Source organism: Accipiter gentilis, chromosome 33 (assembly GCF_929443795.1).
Source record: "Accipiter gentilis chromosome 33, bAccGen1.1, whole genome shotgun sequence".
NCBI classification, from domain to species: Eukaryota; Metazoa; Chordata; class Aves; order Accipitriformes; family Accipitridae; genus Astur; species Astur gentilis.
Window position 1 is genome coordinate 7,936,089 of NC_064912.1, and position 10,960 is coordinate 7,947,048.

The following is a 10,960-nucleotide window of genomic DNA, read 5'->3' on the forward strand; positions in this document are numbered from 1 at the left end:
AAATCCCAATGTCCCAGGTTTAAAATTTAGTCCACTCTTTGCTTTTTTCTGCTTTCCAGCCTGATGTTCTCTAATTGCTTCCTGTAATTTCTGTTTAATACCTCTTTTAGTTTCAAGATGCTGTCTTTTGCTTTCTTTCTCTCTCTGATGTTAAATATACTTTGTACAGGTTTTTTTCTGAGAATTAAGTCTACCTCCAGAGTTTTCAGTTTAGCATCTGAAGGTTTTCTGTGTTTCCTTGTTACTGAACTTCCTTTCTGGGAAGTTCAGTCTCCTTGTATTTTGACTCAGGTCACTAACATCAAAGTAGATTCTTTTTTTCTTGCAAATTCCCATAACTGCCCACCTTTCTTCTTGTTTCTCTTCCTCAATCCTCTCCAGTACCACAAACAGCAGTGCTGTGCAGTACATTGCTTTATGAAAGCTGACACCCGGCTGCTTGCCCTCAGACAAGTCCTCTTTTGCTGCTCTTACAGCTGTGAATGGTGGAGGATTTGGTATGTTTTGAAATCCTCCCATCTGAAAAGCAGGAGCCAGGGTTTTCACGAAGTGCACCCGAAGAGAGGATACCCGAGGAGCTGGTGCTGGGAAGGAGCTCAGATTATTGCAGAGGCGAAAGGGAACCTAGGCTAGGTGGCTGGCATTGGGGGACCTGATGCTGGGGAGTGAGTGGGCCAAAAGGCAGGGGCAGCGCTGGGAGAGCCTGGGGGTTGTGAGGCAGCAGCTCTGGGGTGGCTCCAGGCAGGCAGAAAGGGGAGGTCCAAGAAGGATGTATAGCCTTGTGTGGTCAGGGAGGGGATGCTCTGGTGCGGAAGGCTGGATATTTTTATTTTGTGTGAAGAAATGCAGCTCTATAGAGAAGGGAGAGGTTTTGAAATGGGTTTGGAGAAGTGGGGTCCTAAAGGATGTGGAGGACACCAGGTCCAAAGACTGGGGGAACTGAGAGCAATGGGTGGAAGTGTTGCAGATGTGGTATGGATGAGGGGACTCAAAGGCAGGAGAGGCTGGGGATTACCATCTAGCAGAGCTGGTGCCATTAACTGGCATCCTGGTTTGGGGACTGAGGACACACAGTTGACCTGCCGCATCGCCCTTCCTCCCAATGGACTGCTGTAACCCTTACAGCCCATCATTTTCTTCTATCAGAAATATGGTGGCATATAGTATGTCAGTACATAGTACATCCACTTCCAAATAGAAGATTTAGCAGACAATCTGCTATCCACAATAAATGATAATTTTATTTCACTAGGTGACCAGAATGCTCATCCTTCTCCTCCCCCACATACTCTTTTTTGAAGTATATGAGTACTTAGGGAACGTTACTGGGCTATGTGGGTGGCAACTCTTGTACCCCACAGACAGAGCGGCTGCTGAGATCCTGCCTTCTGAGAAGAGCTCCCCAGAATGACCGGCAAGGCCAGTGAGTAGGCAGAGCCCAGGCTGCTGCAAAACGCTGCACCTATCAGCATCCCTGCAAGGTGACTGCTGCTGCGTGTGTAACAGCACAGCCCATGCTCACGTCGGTGAGGGAAAGTGTTGCACCCTTATTGGTCATGGTGAGTCATTTGCACCTTCTGCTACATCTGGCATGAATTTCATTTTAAGTTACTCTAGTGCATCATATTTTCAGTGTTTCCTTCACCAGAAGCTGGAGCCACAGAGGTGAAAATAATTACATTTACCAGAATCTGTCATCAAAATTGGCAGCTAGTTCTCACTGGAAATAAAAGAATCAGATTTTGAACAGCACTGAACAGTGCCATTCAAATACTCACATGTGGAGTCAAACTCTATTCATCAGAAGTAATGAGGTGAATAAAATTCCCAGATATTCAAATGTACCAGCCTGCACTTTTCTTCTATGTGAGGGGAAATCAAGCAAGGAAACAGTATTTGGGGGACAAATCCAATTAACCATGAAAAAGAGGAATTCACCAGAAGACTAGCCAGCCTGTTTTAATTTCAAGAGAAATTTGTGTCATTCTTTTGTCTTGATGTAACACTGTGTGCAACTTAACACTTAAGCATTAGCTTTAAATGTGCTTCTGTACACCACCAGTTTGGATTATATCCATGTTTTTGGTCTCACCCATATTGTGAGGTTGCCAGTGGCTCCTGTGGCCATCCAGATTTGTGTCTGCTGTTTAAAACTACAAAGTGGCCTCAAATAATTAGATAACTGTGCTGTAAACTCCTGGACCACTTGGATGACATGTCCTGCCTTCAAATACACAGCTTTGTGGTGGTGGTTTGGAAAACTTTCCACCAGGAGTTTACCTCAGTGTCTTCCTTGTTATGTTCTTGTACATGTATTGAAGTAGTTTACAGGGACAGATTTAATAGGAACTTGGACTCAGCTTTTCCAATGAATTAGGAACAAAAACTTCTTCACTTGTACACTGTGCCTATCAGGTATAATTGCAAGGGCTTTCTGCAGAAATAGAAAAGCCACACTAAGAAGTAAGAGAAACAAAGACAGCCAGAACAGTCCTCAGTTTGAATTGTGTCTGTTTATATTTGAATCTCTTGTTTGTAGGAAGTTCCTTTTTTATCTATAATACTATGCAAGTTTCTATAAAAGTCAGTTTAATTTTCGTGTCACTCAATTTCCAAAGAAGTGATTTGGATTTGTGTTTAGAAAACCTACTGCCAAGCCCCCTCTGCTGGATGGAAAAATCATGTTTTCATCCCTGCATGCTGAAGACATCTAGTAAAAGCATTCCAGCTTATTACTGTTCAGGTAATTACAGGGTCAGAGTTCACAAGATCATTACTATCTTTCTATTATTATCTATTGTTATCTGTCATGAGTTGAGCTTTAGAGAAGAGTCAGGATGATCACTGCAAATGCGTTCAAATCTCTCCGTTTGAATGAGTATTCAGTAAGTCTGTTGAAAATTCATCCTATCATCTGATTATTTTATCATCCAAGTTATTTTCAGTAGTGTCCACCCTCTTCACCCCTCACTATATCTCATATATATTATTTACATCTTTTGTTAGTGATCTCATTGCACACAGTTGGAGGGTACTTGCATAATATGTCTATACAGGAAATAATAAAAATCTGAATCCAAGAAGCACACATGCTTTTCCAGGGCAATTCGAACTGCAAAGAACTGCTTTGCTTGTCTTTAAAATGTGACAAGGGAAGTTCGCTAGGTGAAAGACAATACTATGTGCTGTTTAAAACGTACTTGTCATTTGCAGGGATCAGCTTTATACTTACAGATCAGGAAATAGGCCCAGCAAGGAAAAACAGTCCATTAGCTTGAGCACTAAATTAGGACATGGATCTAAGCCCTGCTCTGAAACAGACTGCCCGGTGACTGCACTAATTAATTAGGCTAAAAGCCAAAAAAGAAGTGTGCCACAACATTAAGCATTGCCCAACAAAAGGTTGATGTTTCCGAGATAAATGTTGGACCCATTTATGGTCCTCTGTGGTGCACATTGAGAGCTGAGTTCCTTTGAAAGGAGATCCAAAGCAGCCAGTATGCTACGCAAGCAGCCAGTAAAGAACTATTGCCTACAGAGGTGTGTCTGAAGCTTTTCTCCCTCTTAAGCTTGTTCAAAAATTGGTCTTTGAAGAATGGTAGTCTTTTAAAAATGGAGCAAGCAAAGGGAGCGTTGCTGTGACAGCTGATTAGTACTTAGAAGACCTCTTCAGTATGTGGAAAAGTGAGATTTGTGTCCCTGCTTGGCAAGAGGGCAGTCAAACTTTGGTTCCTCCCTTTTCTGGAAGGTGTCCTAACTACTAAGTAGAGGTGTCTTCTCATGGAAAGGGAAGGAGGAGTATTTGTTACCCAAGAGAGATTTGGAGCTTAACAGCTAGAGCACTCACCTCTGAGCGAGAAACAGTGGATTCTGTGCCTCCCCTGAGTGCTGTTACATATTGTACATTAAGCAGTTATTAGATAAGCTACATAAGTGGTATTTGAAGCTGAGACAGAATTCAGTGGCTCACTTCTCTCAAATCAATGCCCCAATCTGCAGGCTTAAAGGCAAGTTCCATTCTTTTGTAGGTCAATGGCTCTTGAATGCCTTTCTGTGAACTAAAGCAAGTTCACGGGAAGACCAGAGAATGTTTCCTTCTACAGGCTTGTGGTGAGGTCATAATTTCAAAATGAATTTGACAAGCATGTCCTTGAGTTCCTCTATGCCAGGAAGGGATTTGAGCCTGAATTTCCCACATTTAAGCCTGAAACGCTCACATTCCCACAAATGATCTCACTGGTAAACTGTTGGATAAAACTGATGAGGTTGAAAAGATGATAGTACCACTTTAAAGAAAATGTCTCTAATGAAGTCTCTGAAGGGATGAGATATCAAAGCTCTATTATTTCATTCAGTTTGAAAAAATAGTGACAATTGTCCTGTAAAAATCAAACTAGCAAAACTGAGGGAAGGAAAAACATACTGAATTGGTGGCTTATGTTAAAAAAGCTTTTTAATGTAATTGTATTTCAGATGAAGATGTGAACTAAGTAAAGTTTTCCAGAATATACTGTCAGTACAGCATGTATCTTGGTGAGGTTAAATGAGTATTCAGTCTTACCTGTATTAGCCAATAAATGCTAAAATTAACAACAGGATTGGACCAGAAAGAAGTCTAAATAGCCCAGAGTTCTAGGGAAGTTAGAAAACCCAGCCTGTGTTTGGAATTTATTCCCAACCTCTTTACTCACAAGGCAGAGGGTTAAATACAAGTAGTCTCAGTTTTTACACATGCAGCATTTTATGACTGTGCAACATTTCCTGTCTGCTGAAATGCAGCTGCATTGCCTCCCAGATTTAAGTCATCTGTTGCTTTATAATTGCAGTGCAATAAAGAGTTCCCTTTCCTTCTGAATGAGAAGGTTTATTGCAGGATCTGTGCACACTGTAGGAAGAAGAGAGGAGGGGAAAAAAGGAAGCAGGAAGTACTTCAGTCCCAAGCAGTGGGTAATCAAGAGATGGCTCTGCAACCGGGGGAGCACTCCTTCCTCCTGAGGCATTTGGCCAAGCTCAGATAAACCTCAGAGTTTTTCAGGTCTGCAGTCTAGACGTCTTATCCCACCTTGAGAGGAATCTTGTGCTTCTATGATCAGAGCTAACCCGCTTTGACAGAGGCCAAACTGGCCAACCAAGCTGTAGCACTTGGTAAAAGCTGGGAACAGGAGGCAGAAGTTCCCTCCTACCTGAGCGGGACGGAGGACCAGGGCTCATCCAGGATATGACTTAGCACTTTCCAGAGGCCTTTTCATGCAGAGCCTGGTCATTTCTTATCTTCTGAAATGCACAGTCTGCCCATTTATACAGAGCTGCAACACGAAGATACAACTTAAGAGCTATTGAGGTGCTGTATATTCAGACGTTTACAGATAATATAAAAGTGTGAATGAAAACCAGCAAAATGAAAGCCATGCTGGAAACTTGTTCTTCAGTATGTGCCTGCACAAGAAATGGCTACCAGGAAAGATAAAAGCATTGTTCTAAAGCATCTGTCTGTAACTTTACCGATGAAAAAACAAAGCAACAGCACACCCTATCCTACACATGTACCAGGAATTTAACAGGGCTTAATACAAGATTACAGACCATAGTTTGAGATCATTGCAAAACGTGCAAACTGCTTTGAACTCAAGAACAGAAACTTAAACTTTCCCCACAGTTTAGAGTAAGAACTTAATGGCACTGCTTCCTTTATGACTTTACAAGTACTCTTTACAAATGTTACCAGTTTGCAACACTCCACAGCTGTGTGAGGAAGATTGCAGAAGTACTGGTGGAGGGAGCTCTATTGTTTTACAGCTGGGAAATACAGCCTTTAGAAGGAAATGCATCTATCTTACAGATCAGAGGATGAATGAAAAAGATTCTCTAATTACTTTCAGTTCTGTTTCCTTTGGCTGGAATTTCTGTTTTCCCCAGACGATCGTGTCCAGCCAGAATCTGGGGTAGTACAATGACATTTATAAGAAACAGAAGGGAAAGTAGCCACAAGCAAAAGGGACATTCACTGAATACTGCCAGCTTTGAGTAAGATGTGGCAGTATTTAAGTGAACACTCCTGTGACTGTGAACTTCAGAAATTTTCTTAAGGACTGTTCCTCCCAGCCTTGATTTTTCAACTTGCTTACGACCATTAGTCGGGCTGATACCAAAGAAGGCTTAAAGTATGTAGTATGTCTCAGAAGCCACTGTGTACCTTTCAGAACTTGGCCCATGTCAGAAGAATCAGTAGATTTATACTGAACAGTGCTGGTTTTATAGGTAGCATATACTGTAATTTAACTGGGCCAGCCAAAGTGTTTTATGAACTCCATTGACATTATATATGCTGAAATCTAACCTATGTACCTGAATGCTTAATTTTACTAGGCAGGGCGGAGCAGTGGTACTGTGTAGTGATTGGGGCCAGCCCAGTTGCATTTGAAAATGTCTGCCCTAAGCTATTAATCCCTTCATCAGTATGGTTAACCATTGTTAACCAACCTGGATGAAGGAAAAAAAGGGGCCTGAAGAATATTTTTGCCATTGCCCAAAGTTCACCCAAGTACTTGATTTGGAAGAATGACCATAAAAGGGATCACACCAAATGACAGCATGGGCACAATAGTGACTGTGCTTCAACATCCTTAGCTCCACTGGTAAGAGCTGGGGGCTCTTGTGGTCTGGAGTGGACCGAAGCACCAGTGAGTTCCCAGCAAAGGGAAGAGTCAGAGGTACCAGAATGCAAATAAATCAGTAGTCTCTGTCAAACAGTAGGTTCAGCTGGTCAATTCTCCCTCTGCCTTAAAATCTATGAAAACAATGAAAATGAAAATAACCTAGCCCACATCTGTTAGGATTGTTTGTTAGTAATCACAGTATTTTCTTTTAAAAGAGTTTAGATGATAGCATATAGTCAGACTAGAGAGATCTGTAGATGAGAAAAAAGAAACTGCTTTGTGTCTTTCACTTTCACCCTGCACAGTTTCTTGTAAATGAAGCTGTAACTGGCAACTGAGCCCAGGTACTCTGACGAGCTTTGCCTTGCAAATCTGAGGTCCTGTGCGGTCCTTTTCCGTTTTAAAGTGTCTATTGCCTGAAATTCATATCTGTTCAAATTGTAGCAGAGCTACAGATCTTCAAATGCTCCTGTACAAAATTTGAAATTATTTGAACGTGTTTTATGTTTGGAAGGTCAAAACTCCAAAGGTGCAAGCAAAAACGTGCACAAATTGTCACGCCTGCTCTGCACAGCCACTTTATGCTATGTGACATTTGCGTGAATCTTAGACACCATCTATACGGAACTGATGTCTCCTAGTTGGCTCTTAAAGTATTGACAGTTTCTATTTTGAATAAACAAGCACTGTTGGCTTTTGCAATAGTACTGCAAGCCTGGTTTTGTGGGCTCGTCAGGTTTTGAAAATAAGGCATACTGGTTTTGCATTTATCATTTACTGCTGCTTTTCATGACAAGCTGAAAGCTTGCTCAGTTTTTGGCTTCAATATTTTTTAATCCCTGAAGAGTCACTTTTTGGTTGTATTTAAATTTCAAGTCCAAGTTTTGTTGTTTAATTTGGAGGGCTGCCCTATATAGAGCTACATTTAGAAACAAACATTGTGTTGCACAACTACATATGTTTAAGCCATCTTAAAAAATCAAATATATCTTTTTAATATAATTCATTAATAATTATTTAAATGTATTCAGATAAATAAATGTTTGTATAGTTGCCTCACTGCAGTCTTCGTCGCAACCATCAGTTCAGTAGAAAGGTCAGGTTGCCCATACGTAAGAAGTTATTTTAATATTTTCCCTTGAAGTGGGACCTTTTCACAATTTCTTTGTATGTTCCTCTGGTTCATTTTGTTTTCCTGTTTAGTTCATAACACAAGGTCTAGAGTCTCACTGGAATGCGCTGATGAAAGTCTTTTAGCACCAGTAGATGTGTTTACCTTAACAGAAACTGAGTTCCATGAGGTACTCATGGATCAGTTGTCAGTGGTGGTTGTTCAAGACTCCGAATGCCAGCAATAAAAGTCTGACCTTCATTCCATCAAATTCATATTTGACCCTGCATATTCTGGGCTTAGTGGAAAGAGATGGGTCTTAATTAGAGAGTTTCAATATAGTGTTAAATATAAGGTGCTGTACAGACTACCAACTAGAACCTGTGATTAAAATCACTTAAGTCAAGAGGTGGAGGCAGTTTGTGACATTTTAATGTCAAATTATATTTTAAATTGTGACATTTCCATATGAGTCGTATAAGTCTTTCTAGGCTGAGCTGATATCTCCCAGTTGGCTCATGCAATCTTGTGTCTTTTGATTTTATAATAAATGAAAGAAGCCTAAGAATGTGAAAACATATTTCAGCAATTATACATTGAAAGTCCTGATTTAGGAAGAATTCTGTGATTTTACTTACCGTTTTATATCTTCTGTTAGACCTATTAAGAGATAAATAGGCCTTGTATAGCCCATACACTAATGTGACTTTCATCCAAAATTAACGCTATTGTACATGTGTTACAATAGCATGTAATAGCATGTGCAATGCTACTGGTGTGAAGATTCATTCATTCATGCCAGTAGTTGGGGAAGCGAGCTACTATTTGTAGGTGGTATGGCAATAAATGCATTCTAAGTCTGGGCTTATAACTACTTCCATTTTTAAACCTTGCTTTACAAAGTGCATGCCATAATGTAAGAAATTGAAAAATCAAGCTTATTTAGGCCCTAGTCCATCTAAGTACATAAAAACATAAGTGCTATTATTGAGCGGCTTTAAACAAAAGTTTCACTGCTGTTGATTTCCTCTTTATGTTATTTTTGCTTTTTCAGTCATTCAGCTCTTTGTTCTGAATTCATGCTCTGCTTCCCCACTGCAGAGAAACACAAGGCCAGCTGTTCCTTCAGCTACGATTTTAGCTTTTGCTTTCTGAAATACCAATACCAGTGCCTTCCCACTCAGCACTTAGCAGCATTCTTCCCATTCAAGGCCATTTCTGCTCTTCATCCCAGTATTACTGACAGCACCAGGTTAGTCAGGAGACCGGCTGCTCACAAGCAGTTTCTAAAGAGGATGCCAGTGCTGCTAGTGCCCTGTGGCCAGTGCAGGATCCAGTCTAGCATCTCTGGGCAATCACATAGGCAAAGCTTTAGTCACAGCTTTATAGAAAATAAATGCAGCCATTTTACATGGAGATTCTCTGATCTCAGAGCAAAATTTGGTTAGTTAAGGACAGTCACTACATCTGTGTCTTAGGTGATACACCATGGGAATACAAGTTAAAAACATTGGCTGAAGCATAGGGAATAGTGAGGAGTATTCACTTTCACACAGATTTTCAGTGACTAGAAAACAGCTGACTGGTCTGCTTGGCTGTGTGACCTGCAGCTGCCACCAAACTTGTTACCAAATGTCTGTCTCCTGAAGACTCCACAAAATACTCCCTCACACAGCTTTCTCCTCTCTGGCTCCCCATGAACTTTTGGAAGCTCACTTCAAACTTTCCTCTTAAAGTAGCTTGATGTTAATCTCAAACTTCCAAGTTTTTTCCTGAATAAATGCAGGTGTGTGCTGAGTGTGAGATTGGTATAAAATTACTGAGATGTCATATTAAAACTCTGAACTACTTTTAATCCTGTTCTAACATTTTATTAATTTCAAATTACCTTGATTGGTGGTGGTGTAGCTGTGATGTTTTTGTTTTAAACAAGCTAAGGCTCGTAGGGAGAGATGGTCTCTTTGATTGGATCTGAGAAAGATCTTATCTGCTTGAAAATTTGACTATTAGTAAGAGCCTCTCCCTAGTAAGCACCAGAAATTTATTTCGTTAATATTTGAACAGGCCTTGAATATTGCAAAACCTGCCAATGTATGCTCTGGAATGGCTGTAACTTCTCAGCCTTACTGGCCTCTATGTATATTTTGAATATTTGACATCTCAGATTTTAAGTTTTCAAAAATAAAATGCCACTCTTCTGGTTACTTTTCTTTAGGAAAATTATCCTTCTCTCACTCCACTGGATTAACTGGATGCTGACAATGCTAATCAGATATATTTAGGCAAAGCCAGCAGCTGTCAAGAGACAACACTGTGGTCTGTATTCCCCTACACTGGTTATAGGGGCTCTCCAGTCCTGTTAAGCTTCTCCTAAACATCCAATTCTTTTATGAAGTGAAATGAAGTCGGAAAGACTGAACGACTGAAGTCTCCTAGCTACTGGATTCACTTCAGTCAGGATGAAGATCTAATGCTTTGGATGCCATTCATACTTACTGTTTAAAAAGAGTTCTTTTTTTCTTGGTGCAGGAGTTTGAATAAGCTCATCTGGAAACCAGCTGTACAGACTATTTCCAGAGCAGCAAGCAATACTGGTAAAGTAAAGACTATGATTAATTCCTTTTTTTTTCTTTCATCATGTCATAGTCCTATTCCATAGAACGCTGGTTTATTTCAGTTACATACCATCATATTTATAGCATGGAAAGAAAGAAACGGGCAACACCCACTTCTGCAGAATGTGACTGGAGCTCTCTAAGCATTTCCTTTAAGTATTCTTTGTAAATGAAATGAGTCAGCTAAACTGGAGAGCACTGCACTGTTTTTGTAGCCTGTAGGCTACCATCAGTAGGGACGTGTGGTGAGTGACAGCAACTGGTTAAGTTTGCGTGACGGTGAGAGCAATTAAATAATTTCTCATGTTAAGGGTGGCTGTACAATCTAAGGTTTCCATCCTTTCTGAGGAGGTGCCTAAGCCAGATGCTGTTTTTCCTCTGCCACACACTGGATGCAGCTGTCAGCTCCTGGCAGCTGCAGGAAGACTCTTGCTCTAATCCTCTACTGATTCCACTAAGCATATGCTAACATGCTATGTATAGCATCTGTATTAGCTTCTCAAGAAAAAAGAGCACGAGAGGGTGCCTTACTAAGGCTTTACTTGATGGCATTTGCCATGAAAGTTAGTTCATCTTAC